Here is a 2,209-nt window from a genome sequence, read left to right as displayed (position 1 = left end):
TTATCAAACAATTATCTTGATATAGAGAGACTGTAAGGTTCTCAAAATAATGGTCAGAATTGTTTATAAACTGAAAAGAAAACCAAGAACTATTATTGCATAAAATTACAATGCCTCTGATCTACCTTTTTAGAAAATAGTCATGTGTGCAGAATATTGGTAAAAAGGGTTTTTTTTTCTGAAAATATGTAATATCTTGATTTTATTTAAGGTTAGGGGATTATGTTTGCTCTTGGGAAGGGTGGAGGGGAAATGTTCCCTTCTTGATTCTGAACTTTAGGCATAGACCAGATCTCCCTACTTTTCCACTTTCCCTGTATACACACAGCCTGGTTCTTCTCTGTCCACCATCCCCAAGTCTCTTATTCTTTCACCAGCCAGTAGGTGTGATGTTGAGCTCCATGCTTACTTGCAGACACTTCAAACACATTTGCAATACACAGTAATGTTTCCTGAGTATCTCTGTTGGTCACCACCTGCAGAATAGTGAAGTTCACCAATACACTGCTCATCATGTATTTCTCTGGCAGGTGCTTTAGCTTATGGATGAAGTTGACTATATATTCACAAAGAGAAGACCAGTGAATTCAGTAAGAGTAGTGTCCATTCTCATAGTAGGCATACTCTGTCTCTACTTTCTCCACACCCTGTTTGCCAAAGGATTGGACTTTGGTGGAGTAGATGATGATCATGTGCTCAGGACTCTCATACTGACTGGAGGCACCATAAAAAGAGCTGCCTTCATCTTCAATGCTGGTGTTGAGGTCAGCCCAGAACTTGATGAGGAAAAAGGCATTTGAAGGTCCTCATTCAGAGCTCCATGAGTCCTCACTTTTAATCAGGGAATTTGTCATAGATCTGGTGGATGTCCACAACTTCGAGGTAGGGGTCACTGTAGCTAAGACTGGATTGGCCAATGTGTACAAATAAGTACTTGTCATATAGGTCTGGGTCTTGTTACTGCACCAAGAAGGCAGGCAACTCCAACATCCAGAGCTTGGAGCTGGCTACATTTAATCCTTGCCATGTAGGGGTTGATGGAGACAGGGAGGACCCAGCAGAAGATTCAAATGCTGGCATAGGGAGCAGAGGCTGAATAGCATAGGTTTGTTAAGAAAAAAAAGGTTTTACATCATGGGAAGTTCTGGCTTGGCCTGGCAAAGTTCCTTGCCAAAATCCTGAGACTGCTGGATCAGCTGATCCTCAGGTAAGGGCCATTTTATTGTGGAAGGCTGTAGCAGAGATGATCAGAGCAGATGACACAGTAGCCATATTCTGCAGTCCTTTGTCCTTAGCTGCCTGATCCTTTAACTTGTCTTGGATATCCCAGGCTTTATGATAGGCCCGCACATGGATGTGGCTACATACCTGTTTCCTGGTTCAAGTTTTCTGGGTCTGGAGCTTAATATAGTGAGCAATCAGCTCATCATTACAGCCATACATCTTGCCCTCATCTGATAAGATGATCTTGTGCCTGCCAAAGTGGTGTGTGAATCCAAGGGCCTCTTGGAAGCTGTGCTCCATGCCAGGGCTCCACAAGCCCTCTGCATCATTGTTAGTGGGTTTATCCAAAGCCTTGCTGCCCTCAGAGACATTGCTCACCTCAAGGGAGGTGAGAGAGCTCCACTCCTTGGAGGTAATGGTGCGGGCTAGGCCCTCGGAGACTTCACTTGGAGAAAAACCCATTGGACCAGTCCCAGGATGGGGGATGAGAGAGGGATGGTATGCTGAGTTTAGAGGGGCACTCAGAGATGCACCAACTCTGGTCCAGCTCTCCGATAATATTGTAGAGAATGGACAAGGGAAATCACATTGGGATGCCAGAATTTCAGGATTCAGACTCTTCATACAAAAAAGACACAAAAAACCCCACCTGCCTACTGAAAGCAGTGTGAGGCTTGGGAAAAGTTTGCTGCTGGACAGCAGTGCCTTTCTCCTAAGTGCATAATGATGGGGAGGCAGGATCCCCACAGTATAGTACACAATTTGTCATACACATGGCTCCCAGTTTGAGGGTAGGAGGAAAGGCAGGAGGCCAGAAGGGAGAGAGGAAGGAGTTTTTCCAGGATCAAACTGACAGGAAAACACAAGATCCCTATTTTTGGAGGATTGAGTCAACTGGTAGAGAGGAAGAAGGAACTCTACAGAAGAAATGAAAGGAGGAAGAAAAGATGGTTCATGGATGGAAGAAATGAGAAAGAGAGAAGTA

The 2,209-nt window shown here is 44.5% G+C and overlaps 1 pseudogene; it reads right to left on the bottom strand.

Moving 5' to 3' along the window:
* Positions 1–362: 362 nt before the first annotated feature.
* LOC118837843 lies at positions 363–1,686 on the bottom strand (annotated as a pseudogene).
* Between the last annotated feature and the right edge of the window lie 523 nt (positions 1,687–2,209).

This window comes from Trichosurus vulpecula, chromosome 1 (genome assembly GCF_011100635.1).
Source record: "Trichosurus vulpecula isolate mTriVul1 chromosome 1, mTriVul1.pri, whole genome shotgun sequence".
Classification (NCBI taxonomy): domain Eukaryota; kingdom Metazoa; phylum Chordata; class Mammalia; order Diprotodontia; family Phalangeridae; genus Trichosurus; species Trichosurus vulpecula.
This window is presented reverse-complemented; position numbering and strand designations above follow the sequence as displayed.